Here is an 18,001-nt window from a genome sequence, read left to right as displayed (position 1 = left end):
GCTCTTAATATCCGAACAGTTTGCTTTTCAGAATGTAATGGGTCTCTAAAACTATGTAACAATGTGCTGTATTGTGCTTTCCTAAATATTTTGAGTCAAATATCCAGGTTGCTCTTACTTAATATCCTAACAGTTTGCTTTTCAGAATGTATTGCATCTTTAAAACTATGTTGTGTGGTGCCTTATGGTGTGACATTGTACTGTATGTTATTTTCCTAACATTTTGAATCAAATATCCAGGTTGCTCTTACTTTATATCCCAACTGTTTGCTTTTCAGAATGTAATGGGTCTCTAAACTATGTAACATTGTGCTGTATGGTGCTTGCTTAACATTTTGAGTCAAATATCCAGCTTGCTCTTAATATCCTAACAGTTTGCTTTTCAGAATGTATTGCATCTTTAAAACTATGTTGCATTGTGCCTTTTGATGTACCATTGTGCTGTATGGGTTTTTCCTAACATTTTGAGTCAAATATCCAGCGTGCTCCTATCATCCTAACAGTTTGCTTTTCAGAATGTAATGGGTCTCTAAAACTATGTAACAATGTGCTGTATTGTGCTTTCCTAACCCTTTGAGTCAAATATCCAAGTTGCTCTTACTTTATATCCCAACTGTTTGCTTTTCAGAATGTAATGGGTCTATAAAACTATGTAACATTGTGCTGTATGGTGCTTTCCTAACATTTTGAGTCAAATATCCTGGTTGCTCTTAATATCCTAACAGTTTGCTTTTCAGAATGTAATGGGTCTCTAAAACTATGTAACATTGTGCTGTATTGTGCTTTCCTAACATTTTCAATCAAATATCCAGGTTGCTCTTACTTTATATCCCAGCTGTTTGCTTTTCAGAATGTAATGGGTCTCTAAAACTATGTAACATTGTGCTTTATTGTGCTTTCCTAACATTTTGAGTCAAATATCCAGGTTGCTCTTAATATCCTAACAGTTTGCTTTTCAGAATGTATTGCATCTTTAAAACTATGTTGCGTGGTGCCTTATGGTGTGACTTTGTACTGTATGGTTTTTTTCCTAACATTTTAAGTCAAATATCCAGGTTTTTCTTACTTAATATCCTAACCGTTTCAATTTGAGAATGTGTTGTGTTTCTAAAACTGTGGTATTGTATTGTGTTGTATGGTGTGCCATAATGCTGTATGGTTTTTTTCCCTAACATTTTGAGTCAACTATCCAGCTTGCTCCTAACATCCTAACTGTTTGCTTTTCAGAATGTAATGGGTCTCTAAAACTATGTAACATTGTGCTTTCCTAACCTTTTGAGTCAAATATCCAGGTTGCTCTTACTTAATATCCTAACAGTTTGCTTTTCAGAATGTATTGCATCTTTAAAACTATGTTGTGTGGTGCCTTATGGTGTGACATTGTACTGTATGTTATTTTCCTAACATTTTGAATCAAATATCCAGGTTGCTCTTACTTTATATCCCAACTGTTTGCTTTTCAGAATGTAATGGGTCTCTAAACTATGTAACATTGTGCTGTATGGTGCTTGCTTAACATTTTGAGTCAAATATCCAGCTTGCTCTTAATATCCTAACAGTTTGCTTTTCAGAATGTATTGCATCTTTAAAACTATGTTGCATTGTGCCTTTTGATGTACCATTGTGCTGTATGGGTTTTTCCTAACATTTTGAGTCAAATATCCAGCGTGCTCCTATCATCCTAACAGTTTGCTTTTCAGAATGTAATGGGTCTCTAAAACTATGTAACATTGTGCTGTATTGTGCTTTGCTAACCCTTTGAGTCAAATATCCAAGTTGCTCTTACTTTATATCCCAACTGTTTGCTTTTCAGAATGTAATGGGTCTATAAAACTATGTAACATTGTGCTGTATGGTGCTTTCCTAACATTTTGAGTCAAATATCCAGGTTGCTCTTAATATCCTAACAGTTTGCTTTTCAGAATGTATTGCATCTTTAAAACTATGTTGCATTGTGCCTTTTGATGTACCATTGTGCTGTATGGGTTTTTCCTAACATTTTGAGTCAAATATCCAGCGTGCTCCTATCATCCTAACAGTTTGCTTTTCAGAATGTAATGAGTCTCTAAAACTATGTAACATTGTGCTGTATTGTGCTTTCCTAACCTTTTGAGTCAAATATCCAGGTTGCTCTTACTTAATATCCTAACAGTTTGCTTTTCAGAATGTAATGAGTCTCTAAAACTATGTAACATTGTGCTGTATTGTGCTTTCCAAACATTTTGAGTCGAATCTCCAGCTTGCTCTTAATATCCTAACCGTTCCTATTTCAGAATGTAATGTGTTTCAAAAACTATGTTGTGCCTTATGGTGTAACATTGTGCTGTATGGTTTTTTTCCCTAACATTTTAAGTCAAATATCCAGGTTGCTCTTACTTTATATCCCAACTATTTGCTTTTCAGAATGTATTGCATCTTTAAAACAATGTTGTGTAGTGCCTTATGGTGTGACATTGTACTGTGGTTTTTTCCTAACATTTTGAATCAAATATCCAGGTTGCTCTTACTTTATATCCCAACTGTTTGCTTTTCAGAATGTAATGGGTCTCTAAACTATGTAACATTGTGCTGTATGGTGCTTGCTTAACATTTTGAGTCAAATATCCAGCTTGCTCTTAATATCCTAACAGTTTGCTTGTCAGAATGTATTGCATCTTTAAAACTATGTTGCATTGTGCCTTTTGATGTAACATTGTGCTGTATGGGTTTTTCCTAACATTTTGAGTCAAATATCCAGGGTGCTCTAAATATCCTAACAGTTTATATAATGCGTCTTAAAAACTGGCGGAGTGCCGTATGGTATGTCATTGTGCTGTATGGTACTTTCCTAACATTTGAAGTCAATTATCCAGCTTGCTCTTAATATCCTAACAGTTTATATTTCAAAATGTATTGTGTTTCTAAAACTGTGGTATTGTGTTGTATGGTTTTTTCCTAACATTTTGAGTCAAATATCCAGCTTGCTCCTAACATCCTAACTGCTTTTCATAATGTAATGTGTTTCTAAAACTATGTGGTGTTGTGCCGTATGATGCTTTCCTAACATTGAGTCAAATATCCAGGTTGCTCTTAATATCCTAACCGTTTGCTTTTCAGAATGTATTGCGTCTTAAAACTGTTGTGTTGTGCCTTTTGGTGTGACATTGTGCTGCATGGTTTCCCCCCCCCCCCCCCCCCCAACATTGAGTCAAATATCCAACTTGCTCTTAATATCCTAACCATTTCAATTTCAGAATGTATTGTGTCTCTAAAACTGTGGTATTGTGTTGTATGGTGTGACAGTGTGCTGTATGGTGCTTTCCAAACATTTTGAGTCGAATATCCAGCTTGCTCTTAATATCCTAACCGTTTCTATTTCAGAATGTAATGTGTTTCAAAAACTATGTTGGTGTAACATTGTGCTGTATTGTTTTTTTCCCTAACATTTTAAGTCAAATATCCAGGTTTTTCTTACTTAATATCCTAACCGTTTCAATTTCAGAATGTGTTGTGTTTCTAAAACTATGTGGTATTGTATTGTGTTGTATGGTGTGACATTATGCTGTATGGTTTTTTTCCCTAACATTTTGAGTCAACTATCCAGCTTGCTCCTAGCATCCTAACTGTTTGCTTTTCAGAATGTAATGGGTCTCTAAAACTATGTAACATTGTGCTTTCCTAACATTTTGAGTCAAATATCCAGGTTGCTCTTAATATCCTAAGTTTGCTTTTCAGAATGTATTGCATCTTTAAAACTATGTTGTGTAGTGCCTTATGGTGTGACATTGTACTGTATGGTTTTTCCCTAACATTTTGAATCAAATATCCAGGTTGCTCTTACTTTATATCCCAACTGTTTGCTTTTCAGAATGTAATGGGTCTATAAAACTATGTAACATTGTGCTGTATGGTGCTTTCCTAACATTTTGAGTCAAATATCCAGGTTGCTCTTACTTAATATCCTAACAGTTTGCTTTTCAGAATGTATTGCATCTTTAAAACAATGTTGTGTTGTGCCTTTTGGTGTGACATTGTGCTGCATGGGTTTTTTTCCCCCCAACATTGAGTCAAATATCCAACTTGCTCTTAATATCCTAACCATTTCAATTTCAGAATGTATTGTGTTTCTAAAACTGTGGTATTGTGTTGTATGGTGTGACAGTGTGCTGTATGGTGCTTTCGTAACATTTTGAGTCTAATATTCAGCTTGCTCTTAATATCCTAACTGTTCTATTTCAGAATGTAATGTGTTTCTAAAACTATGTGGTGTTGTGCGGTATGGTGCTTTCCTAACATTGAGTCAAATATCCAGGTTGCTCTTAATATGATTGAGCAACTGCCAAATTTTGTCTGCTTGTGTGCAAGAGGCATTGAATGGGAGCAGCATTTGGAAGGCATGCTGTTCCTTGTAGTGCCAATGGGAGATCCTGTGGGTGGCTCCTGGGTAAGTTAGCTCTCTGTCTGGAAGTGTTTTAGTAAAAGCCTTTATCATGAGGCCTACTGTGACAAATTACATGGCCCTATGTGGGCACTGCTATTATGTAGGTTAGGACTGCTGTATCAGAGAAGCCGTGACGTGGCCAGCAGCTAAACATGTGTTAGCAAACATTTGTGACTAATTCTCTGAATTTTATTACCAGATAGGTTCAGGGATGGTTACAGGTAATTTTCAGTGTGCGGAAGGGAATTTAGGGGTGGAGATTTGCAACCCCCTCCTCTCTGTCTGTTGCTCTTAATATCCTAACAGTTTGCTTTTCAGAATGTATTGCATCTTTAAAACTATGTTGTGTGGTGCCTTCTGGTGTGACATTGTGCTGTATGGTTTTCTCCTTACATTTTGAGTCAAATATCAAGCTTGCTCTTTCTTAATATCCGAACAGTTTGCATTTTTTTTATGTAATGTGCCTCTAAAACTGTGGTGTTGTGCCGTATGTCGTGGCATTGTTCTGTATGGTGTCTACCTAAAGTTTTCTCTCCCATATGCAGCTTGCTTTTTCTTAATATCCTAATACAAAGGTCCTCAAACTTGCTTTTCAAGGCACCTTAATGGTCCAAGTTTTAAGTATATCCAGTTCTATAAGGTGCCTTCCATTATGGCATCATGTGATTTGTTGACTTCCTTGTAGGGTGTTTTGCATTTGAAATGGTCCGTTTTATATTGTTTACAGACTTTACTTACTAGTATTGTTTCCACTTCTCACTAGGGCAGCTACTCTTTTGAATGTTGAGGTTTTTGGGTACCTGAAAGAAAATGGTGTGCTTCATCCATTAGCAAATTTTCAAGAGGAAGCAAATGTCTTCAAACACGAAGGACAGCTCTGTGGGTGACATTAAAAGCGAGCATCAGGATCCAGTGCTGCAAACTATTGTGTTTCCGAAGCTGCCGGACTAGATGTTTGTTGGCTTCAGTGCACAGGTAAATATCTTTTGTATTCGTTTTACATAACTATCTTCCTTTCATATCGTAATAGTTTGTATTGCTGGGTATAACATGTTCTGATGGCTGTATTGTGCCTTGCTGAAGTTGTCAGCCCATTTCCAGCTTGCTTTCATTTCAAATCCTAATAGTTTGCATTTCATAATATAATGCGTCTCTAAAACTATGCAGTGCTGTATGGTGCCTTTGTACCATTTTCAGTCCCATATCCAGCTTGCTTTTTCTTAATATCCTAATAGTTTGAATATCTGGTTTAAACCAGTATTCAGCATCCCTACAACCGTTAGACTTAATTGTCACTTGCGCCGTTAGGGTACGCTTGCCGGCACAGTTAGTATAGCATCATGCTGTGCCGTATTGTGCCGTGCGGCATGGCATTGTGCTATATGGTGCCTTCCTAACGTCCGTCCCATATCCAGCTTGCTTTTTCTTAATATCCTAATAGTTTGAATATCTGGGTTAAACCAGTATTCAGCATCCCTACAACCGTCAGACTTAATTGTCACTTGCGCCGGTAGGGTACGCTTGCCGGCACAGTTAGTATAGCATCATGTTGTGCCGTATGGTACCGTGCGGCATGACATTGTGCTATATGGTGCCTTCCTGACATTGTCAGCCCCATTTGCAGCTGGCTTTCCTTTAAAATCCTAATCGTTTCCATTTCAGATTGTAATGCGTCTCTAACTATGTGGCGTTGTGCCGTATGGTGCTTTCCAAACATTTTGAGTCGAATATCCAGCTTGCTCTTAATATCCTAACCGTTTCTATTTCAGAATGTAATGTGTTTCAAAAACTATGTTGTGCCTTATGGTGTAACATTGTGCTGTATGGTTTTTTCCCCTAACATTTTAAGTCAAATATCCAGGTTTGTCTTACTTAATATCCTAACCGTTTCAATTTCAGAATGTGTTGTGTTTCTAAAACTATGTGGTATTGTATTGTGTTGTATGGTGTGACATTATGCTGTATGGTTTTTTCCCTAACATTTTGAGTCAACTATCCAGCTTGCTCCTAGCATCCTAACTGTTTGCTTTTCAGAATGTAATGGGTCTCTAAAACTATGTAACATTGTGCTGTATTGTGCTTTCCTAACCTTTTGAATCAAATATCCAAGTTGCTCTTACTTTATATCCCAACTGTTTGCTTTTCAGAATGTAATGGGTCTCTAAAACTATGTAACATTGTGCTGTATTGTGCTTTCCTAACCTTTTGAGTCAAATATCCAGGTTGCTCTTACTTAATATCCTAACAGTTTGCTTTTCAGAATGTATTGCATCTTTAAAACAATGTTGTGTAGTGCCTTATGGTGTGACATTGTACTGTATGGTTTTTTCCTAACATTTTGAATCAAATATCCAGGTTGCTCTTACTTTATATCCCAACTGTTTGCTTTTCAGAATGTAATGGGTCTATAAAACTATGTAACATTGTGCTGTATGGTGCTTTCCTAACATTTTGAGTCAAATATCTAGGTTGCTCTTAATATCCTAACAGTTTGCTTTTCAGAATGTAATGGGTCTATAAAACTATGTAACATTGTGCTGTATTGTGCTTTCCTAACATTTTGAATCAAATATCCAGGTTGCTCTTACTTTATATCCCATCTGTTTGCTTTTCAGAATGTAATGGGTCTCTAAAACTATGTAACATTGTGCTTTATTGTGCTTTATTGTACTTTCCTAACATTTTGAGTCAAATATCCAGGTTGCTCTTAATATCCTAACAGTTTGCTTTTCAGAATGTATTGCATCTTTAAAACTATGTTGCGTGGTGCCTTATGGTGTGACTTTGTACTGTATGGTTTTTTTCCCTAACATTTTGAGTCAACTATCCAGCTTGCTCCTAACATCCTAACTGTTTGCTTTTCAGAATGTAATGGGTCTCTAAAACTATGTAACATTGTGCTTTCCTAACCTTTTGAGTCAAATATCCAGGTTGCTCTTACTTAATATCCTAACAGTTTGCTTTTCAGAATGTATTGCATCTTTAAAACTATGTTGTGTAGTGCCTTATGGTGTGACATTGTACTGTGTGGTTTTTTCCTAACATTTTGAATCAAATATCCAGGTTGCTTTTACTTTATAGCCCAACTGTTTGCTTTTCAGAATATAATGGGTCTATAAAACTATGTAACATAGTGCTGTATGGTGCTTTCCTAACATTTTGAGTCAAATATCCAGGTTGCTCTTAATATCCGAACAGTTTGCTTTTCAGAATGTAATGGGTCTCTAAAACTATGTAACAATGTGCTGTATTGTGCTTTCCTAAATATTTTGAGTCAAATATCCAGGTTGCTCTTACTTAATATCCTAACAGTTTGCTTTTCAGAATGTATTGCATCTTTAAAACTATGTTGTGTGGTGCCTTATGGTGTGACATTGTACTGTATGTTATTTTCCTAACATTTTGAATCAAATATCCAGGTTGCTCTTACTTTATATCCCAACTGTTTGCTTTTCAGAATGTAATGGGTCTCTAAACTATGTAACATTGTGCTGTATGGTGCTTGCTTAACATTTTGAGTCAAATATCCAGCTTGCTCTTAATATCCTAACAGTTTGCTTTTCAGAATGTATTGCATCTTTAAAACTATGTTGCATTGTGCCTTTTGATGTACCATTGTGCTGTATGGGTTTTTCCTAACATTTTGAGTCAAATATCCAGCGTGCTCCTATCATCCTAACAGTTTGCTTTTCAGAATGTAATGGGTCTCTAAAACTATGTAACAATGTGCTGTATTGTGCTTTCCTAACCCTTTGAGTCAAATATCCAAGTTGCTCTTACTTTATATCCCAACTGTTTGCTTTTCAGAATGTAATGGGTCTATAAAACTATGTAACATTGTGCTGTATGGTGCTTTCCTAACATTTTGAGTCAAATATCCTGGTTGCTCTTAATATCCTAACAGTTTGCTTTTCAGAATGTAATGGGTCTCTAAAACTATGTAACATTGTGCTGTATTGTGCTTTCCTAACATTTTCAATCAAATATCCAGGTTGCTCTTACTTTATATCCCAGCTGTTTGCTTTTCAGAATGTAATGGGTCTCTAAAACTATGTAACATTGTGCTTTATTGTGCTTTCCTAACATTTTGAGTCAAATATCCAGGTTGCTCTTAATATCCTAACAGTTTGCTTTTCAGAATGTATTGCATCTTTAAAACTATGTTGCGTGGTGCCTTATGGTGTGACTTTGTACTGTATGGTTTTTTTCCTAACATTTTAAGTCAAATATCCAGGTTTTTCTTACTTAATATCCTAACCGTTTCAATTTGAGAATGTGTTGTGTTTCTAAAACTGTGGTATTGTATTGTGTTGTATGGTGTGCCATAATGCTGTATGGTTTTTTTCCCTAACATTTTGAGTCAACTATCCAGCTTGCTCCTAACATCCTAACTGTTTGCTTTTCAGAATGTAATGGGTCTCTAAAACTATGTAACATTGTGCTTTCCTAACCTTTTGAGTCAAATATCCAGGTTGCTCTTACTTAATATCCTAACAGTTTGCTTTTCAGAATGTATTGCATCTTTAAAACTATGTTGTGTGGTGCCTTATGGTGTGACATTGTACTGTATGTTATTTTCCTAACATTTTGAATCAAATATCCAGGTTGCTCTTACTTTATATCCCAACTGTTTGCTTTTCAGAATGTAATGGGTCTCTAAACTATGTAACATTGTGCTGTATGGTGCTTGCTTAACATTTTGAGTCAAATATCCAGCTTGCTCTTAATATCCTAACAGTTTGCTTTTCAGAATGTATTGCATCTTTAAAACTATGTTGCATTGTGCCTTTTGATGTACCATTGTGCTGTATGGGTTTTTCCTAACATTTTGAGTCAAATATCCAGCGTGCTCCTATCATCCTAACAGTTTGCTTTTCAGAATGTAATGGGTCTCTAAAACTATGTAACATTGTGCTGTATTGTGCTTTGCTAACCCTTTGAGTCAAATATCCAAGTTGCTCTTACTTTATATCCCAACTGTTTGCTTTTCAGAATGTAATGGGTCTATAAAACTATGTAACATTGTGCTGTATGGTGCTTTCCTAACATTTTGAGTCAAATATCCAGGTTGCTCTTAATATCCTAACAGTTTGCTTTTCAGAATGTATTGCATCTTTAAAACTATGTTGCATTGTGCCTTTTGATGTACCATTGTGCTGTATGGGTTTTTCCTAACATTTTGAGTCAAATATCCAGCGTGCTCCTATCATCCTAACAGTTTGCTTTTCAGAATGTAATGAGTCTCTAAAACTATGTAACATTGTGCTGTATTGTGCTTTCCTAACCTTTTGAGTCAAATATCCAGGTTGCTCTTACTTAATATCCTAACAGTTTGCTTTTCAGAATGTAATGAGTCTCTAAAACTATGTAACATTGTGCTGTATTGTGCTTTCCAAACATTTTGAGTCGAATCTCCAGCTTGCTCTTAATATCCTAACCGTTCCTATTTCAGAATGTAATGTGTTTCAAAAACTATGTTGTGCCTTATGGTGTAACATTGTGCTGTATGGTTTTTTTCCCTAACATTTTAAGTCAAATATCCAGGTTGCTCTTACTTTATATCCCAACTATTTGCTTTTCAGAATGTATTGCATCTTTAAAACAATGTTGTGTAGTGCCTTATGGTGTGACATTGTACTGTGGTTTTTTCCTAACATTTTGAATCAAATATCCAGGTTGCTCTTACTTTATATCCCAACTGTTTGCTTTTCAGAATGTAATGGGTCTCTAAACTATGTAACATTGTGCTGTATGGTGCTTGCTTAACATTTTGAGTCAAATATCCAGCTTGCTCTTAATATCCTAACAGTTTGCTTGTCAGAATGTATTGCATCTTTAAAACTATGTTGCATTGTGCCTTTTGATGTAACATTGTGCTGTATGGGTTTTTCCTAACATTTTGAGTCAAATATCCAGGGTGCTCTAAATATCCTAACAGTTTATATAATGCGTCTTAAAAACTGGCGGAGTGCCGTATGGTATGTCATTGTGCTGTATGGTACTTTCCTAACATTTGAAGTCAATTATCCAGCTTGCTCTTAATATCCTAACAGTTTATATTTCAAAATGTATTGTGTTTCTAAAACTGTGGTATTGTGTTGTATGGTTTTTTCCTAACATTTTGAGTCAAATATCCAGCTTGCTCCTAACATCCTAACTGCTTTTCATAATGTAATGTGTTTCTAAAACTATGTGGTGTTGTGCCGTATGATGCTTTCCTAACATTGAGTCAAATATCCAGGTTGCTCTTAATATCCTAACCGTTTGCTTTTCAGAATGTATTGCGTCTTAAAACTGTTGTGTTGTGCCTTTTGGTGTGACATTGTGCTGCATGGTTTCCCCCCCCCCCCCCCCCAACATTGAGTCAAATATCCAACTTGCTCTTAATATCCTAACCATTTCAATTTCAGAATGTATTGTGTCTCTAAAACTGTGGTATTGTGTTGTATGGTGTGACAGTGTGCTGTATGGTGCTTTCCAAACATTTTGAGTCGAATATCCAGCTTGCTCTTAATATCCTAACCGTTTCTATTTCAGAATGTAATGTGTTTCAAAAACTATGTTGGTGTAACATTGTGCTGTATTGTTTTTTTCCCTAACATTTTAAGTCAAATATCCAGGTTTTTCTTACTTAATATCCTAACCGTTTCAATTTCAGAATGTGTTGTGTTTCTAAAACTATGTGGTATTGTATTGTGTTGTATGGTGTGACATTATGCTGTATGGTTTTTTTCCCTAACATTTTGAGTCAACTATCCAGCTTGCTCCTAGCATCCTAACTGTTTGCTTTTCAGAATGTAATGGGTCTCTAAAACTATGTAACATTGTGCTTTCCTAACATTTTGAGTCAAATATCCAGGTTGCTCTTAATATCCTAAGTTTGCTTTTCAGAATGTATTGCATCTTTAAAACTATGTTGTGTAGTGCCTTATGGTGTGACATTGTACTGTATGGTTTTTCCCTAACATTTTGAATCAAATATCCAGGTTGCTCTTACTTTATATCCCAACTGTTTGCTTTTCAGAATGTAATGGGTCTATAAAACTATGTAACATTGTGCTGTATGGTGCTTTCCTAACATTTTGAGTCAAATATCCAGGTTGCTCTTACTTAATATCCTAACAGTTTGCTTTTCAGAATGTATTGCATCTTTAAAACAATGTTGTGTTGTGCCTTTTGGTGTGACATTGTGCTGCATGGGTTTTTTTCCCCCCAACATTGAGTCAAATATCCAACTTGCTCTTAATATCCTAACCATTTCAATTTCAGAATGTATTGTGTTTCTAAAACTGTGGTATTGTGTTGTATGGTGTGACAGTGTGCTGTATGGTGCTTTCGTAACATTTTGAGTCTAATATTCAGCTTGCTCTTAATATCCTAACTGTTCTATTTCAGAATGTAATGTGTTTCTAAAACTATGTGGTGTTGTGCGGTATGGTGCTTTCCTAACATTGAGTCAAATATCCAGGTTGCTCTTAATATGATTGAGCAACTGCCAAATTTTGTCTGCTTGTGTGCAAGAGGCATTGAATGGGAGCAGCATTTGGAAGGCATGCTGTTCCTTGTAGTGCCAATGGGAGATCCTGTGGGTGGCTCCTGGGTAAGTTAGCTCTCTGTCTGGAAGTGTTTTAGTAAAAGCCTTTATCATGAGGCCTACTGTGACAAATTACATGGCCCTATGTGGGCACTGCTATTATGTAGGTTAGGACTGCTGTATCAGAGAAGCCGTGACGTGGCCAGCAGCTAAACATGTGTTTGCAAACATTTGTGACTAATTCTCTGAATTTTATTACCAGATAGGTTCAGGGATGGTTACAGGTAATTTTCAGTGTGCGGAAGGGAATTTAGGGGTGGAGATTTGCAACCCCCTCCTCTCTGTCTGTTGCTCTTAATATCCTAACAGTTTGCTTTTCAGAATGTATTGCATCTTTAAAACTATGTTGTGTGGTGCCTTCTGGTGTGACATTGTGCTGTATGGTTTTCTCCTTACATTTTGAGTCAAATATCAAGCTTGCTCTTTCTTAATATCCGAACAGTTTGCATTTTTTTTATGTAATGTGCCTCTAAAACTGTGGTGTTGTGCCGTATGTCGTGGCATTGTTCTGTATGGTGTCTACCTAAAGTTTTCTCTCCCATATGCAGCTTGCTTTTTCTTAATATCCTAATACAAAGGTCCTCAAACTTGCTTTTCAAGGCACCTTAATGGTCCAAGTTTTAAGTATATCCAGTTCTATAAGGTGCCTTCCATTATGGCATCATGTGATTTGTTGACTTCCTTGTAGGGTGTTTTGCATTTGAAATGGTCCGTTTTATATTGTTTACAGACTTTACTTACTAGTATTGTTTCCACTTCTCACTAGGGCAGCTACTCTTTTGAATGTTGAGGTTTTTGGGTACCTGAAAGAAAATGGTGTGCTTCATCCATTAGCAAATTTTCAAGAGGAAGCAAATGTCTTCAAACACGAAGGACAGCTCTGTGGGTGACATTAAAAGCGAGCATCAGGATCCAGTGCTGCAAACTATTGTGTTTCCGAAGCTGCCGGACTAGATGTTTGTTGGCTTCAGTGCACAGGTAAATATCTTTTGTATTCGTTTTACATAACTATCTTCCTTTCATATCGTAATAGTTTGTATTGCTGGGTATAACATGTTCTGATGGCTGTATTGTGCCTTGCTGAAGTTGTCAGCCCATTTCCAGCTTGCTTTCATTTCAAATCCTAATAGTTTGCATTTCATAATATAATGCGTCTCTAAAACTATGCAGTGCTGTATGGTGCCTTTGTACCATTTTCAGTCCCATATCCAGCTTGCTTTTTCTTAATATCCTAATAGTTTGAATATCTGGTTTAAACCAGTATTCAGCATCCCTACAACCGTTAGACTTAATTGTCACTTGCGCCGTTAGGGTACGCTTGCCGGCACAGTTAGTATAGCATCATGCTGTGCCGTATTGTGCCGTGCGGCATGGCATTGTGCTATATGGTGCCTTCCTAACGTCCGTCCCATATCCAGCTTGCTTTTTCTTAATATCCTAATAGTTTGAATATCTGGGTTAAACCAGTATTCAGCATCCCTACAACCGTCAGACTTAATTGTCACTTGCGCCGGTAGGGTACGCTTGCCGGCACAGTTAGTATAGCATCATGTTGTGCCGTATGGTACCGTGCGGCATGACATTGTGCTATATGGTGCCTTCCTGACATTGTCAGCCCCATTTGCAGCTGGCTTTCCTTTAAAATCCTAATCGTTTCCATTTCAGATTGTAATGCGTCTCTAACTATGTGGCGTTGTGCCGTATGGTGCTTTCCAAACATTTTGAGTCGAATATCCAGCTTGCTCTTAATATCCTAACCGTTCCTATTTCAGAATGTAATGTGTTTCAAAAACTATGTTGTGCCTTATGGTGTAACATTGTGCTGTATGGTTTTTTTTCCCTAACATTTTAAGTCAAATATCCAGGTTTGTCTTACTTAATATCCTAACCGTTTCAATTTCAGAATGCGTTGTGTTTCTAAAACTATGTGGTATTGTATTGTGTTGTATGGTGACATGCTGTATGGTTTTTTCCCTAACATTTTGAGTCAACTATCCAGCTTGCTCCTAGCATCCTAACTGTTTGCTTTTCAGAATGTAATGGGTCTCTAAAACTATGTAACATTATGCTGTATTGTGCTTTCCTAACCTTTTGAGTCAAATATCCAGGTTGCTCTTACTTTATATCCCAACTGTTTGCTTTTCAGAATGTAATGGGTCTCTAAAACTATGTAACATTGTGCTGTATTGTGCTTTCCTAACCTTTTGAGTCAAATATCCAGGTTGCTCTTACTTAATATCCTAACAGTTTGCTTTTCAGAATGTATTGCATCTTTAAAACAATGTTGTGTAGTGCCTTATGGTGTGACATTGTACTGTATGGTTTTTTCCTAACATTTTGAATCAAATATCCAGGTTGCTCTTACTTTATATCCCAACTGTTTGCTTTTCAGAATGTAATGGGTCTATAAAACTATGTAACATTGTGCTGTATTGTGCTTTCCTAACATTTTCAATCAAATATCCAGGTTGCTCTTACTTTATATCCCAACTGTTTGCTTTTCAGAATGTAATGGGTCTCTAAACTATGTAACATTGTGCTTTATTGTGCTTTCCTAACATTTTGAGTCAAATATCCAGGTTGCTCTTAATATCCTAACAGTTTGCTTTTCAGAATGTATTGCATCTTTAAAACTATGTTGCGTGGTGCCTTATGGTGTGACTTTGTACTGTATGGTTTTTTTCCTAACATTTTAAGTCAAATATCCAGGTTTTTCTTACTTAATATCCTAACCGTTTCAATTTGAGAATGTGTTGTGTTTCTAAAACTATGTGGTATTGTATTGTGTTGTATGGTGTGCCATAATGCTGTATGGTTTTTTCCCCTAACATTTTGAGTCAACTATCCAGCTTGCTCCTAACATCCTAACTGTTTGCTTTTCAGAATGTAATGGGTCTCTAAAACTATGTAACATTGTGCTTTCCTAACCTTTTGAGTCAAATATCCAGGTTGCTCTTACTTAATATTCTAACAGTTTGCTTTTCAGAATGTATTGCATCTTTAAAACTATGTTGTGTAGTGCCTTATGGTGTGACATTGTACTGTGTTATTTTCCTAACATTTTGAATCAAATATCCAGGTTGCTCTTACTTTATATCCCAACTGTTTGCTTTTCAGAATGTAATGGGTCTCTAAACTATGTAACATTGTGCTGTATGGTGCTTGCTTAACATTTTGAGTCAAATATCCAGCTTGCTCTTAATATCCTAACAGTTTGCTTTTCAGAATGTATTGCATCTTTAAAACTATGTTGCATTGTGCCTTTTGATGTACCATTGTGCTGTATGGGTTTTTCCTAACATTTTGAGTCAAATATCCAGCGTGCTCCTATCATCCTAACAGTTTGCTTTTCAGAATGTAATGGGTCTCTAAAACTATGTAACATTGTGCTGTATTGTGCTTTCCTAACCCTTTGAGTCAAATATCCAAGTTGCTCTTACTTTATATCCCAACTGTTTGCTTTTCAGAATGTAATGGGTCTATAAAACTACGTAACATTGTGCTGTATGGTGCTTTCCTAACATTTTGAGTCAAATATCCTGGTTGCTCTTAATATCCTAACAGTTTGCTTTTCAGAATGTAATGGGTCTCTAAAACTATGTAACATTGTGCTGTATTGTGCTTTCCTAACATTTTGAGTCAAATATCCAGGTTGCTCTTAATATCCTAACAGTTTGCTTTTCAGAATGTATTGCATCTTTAAAAATATGATGTGTAGTGCCTAATGGTGTGACATTGTACTGTATGGTTTTTTTCCTAACATTTTGAATCAAATATCCAGGTTGCTCTTAATATCCTAACTGTTTGCTTTTCAGAATGTAATGGGTCTATAAAACTATGTAACATTGTGCTGTATGGTGCTTTCCTAACATTTTGAGTCAAATATCTAGGTTGCTCTTAATATCCTAACAGTTTGCTTTTCAGAATGTAATGGGTCTCTAAAACTATATAACATTGTGCTGTATTGTGCTTTCCTAACATTTTCAATCAAATATCCAGGTTGCTCTTACTTTATATCCCATCTGTTTGCTTTTCAGAATGTAATGGGTCTCTAAAACTATGTAACATTGTGCTTTATTGTGCTTTCCTAACATTTTGAGTCAAATATCCAGGTTGCTCTTAATATCCTAACAGTTTGCTTTTCAGAATGTATTGCATCTTTAAAACTATGTTGTGTGGTGCCTTATGGTGTGACATTGTACTGTATGTTAGTTTCCTAACATTTTGAATCAAATATCCAGGTTGCTCTTACTTAATATCCTAACAGTTTGCTTTTCAGAATGTATTGCATCTTTAAAACTATGTTGCGTGGTGCCTTATGGTGTGACTTTGTACTGTATGGTTTTTTTCCTAACATTTTAAGTCAAATATCCAGGTTTTTCTTACTTAATATCCTAACCGTTTCAATTTGAGAATGTGTTGTGTTTCTAAAACTATGTGGTATTGTATTGTGTTGTATGGTGTGCCATAATGCTGTATGTTTTTTTTCCCTAACATTTTGAGTCAACTATCCAGCTTGCTCCTAACATCCTAACTGTTTGCTTTTCAGAATGTAATGGGTCTCTAAAACTATGTAACATTGTGCTTTCCTAACCTTTTGAGTCAAATATCCAGGTTGCTCTTACTTAATATCCTAACAGTTTGCTTTTCAGAATGTATTGCATCTTTAAAACTATGTTGTGTAGTGCCTTATGGTGTGACATTGTACTGTGTGGTTTTTTCCTAACATTTTGAATCAAATATCCAGGTTGCTCTTAATATCCTAACAGTTTGCTTTTCAGAATGTAATGGGTCTCTAAAACTATGTAACATTGTGCTGTATTGTGCTTTCCTAACATTTTCAATCAAATATCCAGGTTGCTCTTACTTTATATCCCATCTGTTTGCTTTTCAGAATGTAATGGGTCTCTAAAACTATGTAACATTGTGCTGTATTGTGCTTTCCTAACATTTTGAGTCAAATATCCAGGTTGCTCTTAATATCCTAACAGTTTGCTTTTCAGAATGTATTGCATCTTTAAAACTATGTTGTGTGGTGCCTTATGGTGTGACATTGTACTGTATGTTATTTTCCTAACATTTTGAATCAAATATCCAGGTTGCTCTTACTTTATATCCCATCTGTTTGCTTTTCAGAATGTAATGGGTCTCTAAACTATGTTACATTGTGCTGTATGGTGCTTGCTTAACATTTTGAGTCAAATTTGAGTCAATTTGAGTCAGCTTGCTCTTAATATCCTAACAGTTTGCTTTTCAGAATGTATTGCATCTTTAAAACTATGTTGCATTGTGCCTTTTGATGTAACATTGTGCTGTATGGGTTTTTCCTAACATTTTGAGTCAAATATCCAGCGTGCTCCTATCATCCTAACAGTTTGCTTTTCAGAATGTAATGAGTCTCTAAAACTATGTAACATTGTGCTATATGGTGCTTTCATAACTTTGAGTCAAATATCCAGGGTGCTCTTAATATCCTAACAGTTTATATAATGCGTCTTAAAAACTGGCAGAGTGCCGTATGGTATGACATTGTGCTGTATGGTACTTTCCTAACATTTGAAGTCAATTATCCAGCTTGCTCTTAATATCCTAACAGTTTATATTTCAAAATGTATTGTGTTTCTAAAACTGTGGTATTGTGTTGTATGGTTTTTTCCTAACATTTTGAGTCAAATATCCAGCTTGCTCCTAACATCCTAACTGCTTTTCATAATGTAATGGGTTTCTAAAACTATGTGGTGTTGTGCCGTATGATGCTTTCCTAACATTGAGTCAAATATCCAGGTTGCTCTTAATATCCTAACCGTTTGCTTTTCAGAATGTATTGCGTCTTAAAACTATGTTGTGTTGTGCCTTTTGGTGTGACATTGTGCTGCATGGGTTTTTTTCCCCCCAACATTGAGTCAAATATCCAACTTGCTCTTAATATCCTAACCATTTCAATTTCAGAATGTATTGTGTCTCTAAAACTGTGGTATTGTGTTGTA

General features: G+C 36.0%; 1 long non-coding RNA gene across 14 annotated transcripts in view; it reads left to right on the top strand.

Annotated features, from left to right (window-relative positions):
• Positions 1–18,001, top strand: part of LOC134909391 (uncharacterized) — an 88,805-nt gene that overhangs the window by 46,451 nt on the left and 24,353 nt on the right. For 12 of the 14 annotated variants that reach the window (XR_010175913.1, XR_010175916.1, XR_010175914.1 and 9 more), the window contains exons 9-10: positions 5,184–5,395; positions 12,781–12,992. This is a non-coding gene — a long non-coding RNA (uncharacterized LOC134909391). The remainder of the gene's footprint in view (positions 1–5,183; positions 5,396–12,780; positions 12,993–18,001) is intronic. The other 2 variants (XR_010175922.1, XR_010175921.1) reach the window with 2 other exon arrangements.

The sequence above is a fragment of the Pseudophryne corroboree genome, chromosome 1, assembly GCF_028390025.1.
Source record: "Pseudophryne corroboree isolate aPseCor3 chromosome 1, aPseCor3.hap2, whole genome shotgun sequence".
NCBI classification, from domain to species: domain Eukaryota; kingdom Metazoa; phylum Chordata; class Amphibia; order Anura; family Myobatrachidae; genus Pseudophryne; species Pseudophryne corroboree.
Note: the sequence above shows the minus strand (reverse complement) of the source record. Positions and strands in the feature narration are given on the sequence as shown.